The sequence below is a fragment of the Pteropus vampyrus genome, unplaced genomic scaffold (assembly GCF_000151845.1).
Source record: "Pteropus vampyrus isolate Shadow unplaced genomic scaffold, Pvam_2.0 Scaffold732, whole genome shotgun sequence".
In the NCBI taxonomy this organism is placed as follows: Eukaryota; Metazoa; Chordata; class Mammalia; order Chiroptera; family Pteropodidae; genus Pteropus; species Pteropus vampyrus.
Window position 1 is genome coordinate 28,122 of NW_011889513.1, and position 569 is coordinate 28,690.

The following is a 569-nucleotide window of genomic DNA, read 5'->3' on the forward strand; positions in this document are numbered from 1 at the left end:
GGCTTTCCTTTAGTAATTTGTGGGTTTGTTGTCTGTGCTCACATTTTTAATCGATATTCATTCATTAAGGTGTCTTGACATTTCAATAAATCACTTTCTCTTTTGAACACATTAATATTTACTATTTTTTCAGTCATTCTGGGCTTCATGGTGATGTAACTAGGTTTGGAATGCTGCCAGAACCAAGGACTCTTTCTCCTCATCACAAACTCTCAAGAACCCCACCACCGAAGACATTAGATATTTTTCCTCCTCATGTCCAATTCTTCCTACTATCTCTGTTTTTTTAATTGAGTTCTTTAAACTTCATTAAATACAGGACAGGAAACTAATCATATGATCTGACACATAATTAATTTAGAACTATCTGACCCTTATGAAAAATCAGAAAAACCATATGAGCTTCAACTGAAATAGAATTACCTAGTTTCCAAAAAATTACAAACGGGAGCTAGATGAAAACAGTAAATAAATACAGGACAGAAAATGATCAGATTAAAATGGTGTGCGAAGTTTACCTGTCCATTGGAGGACTACCACTTGAATTTGGATACTGATTTTATATTTTT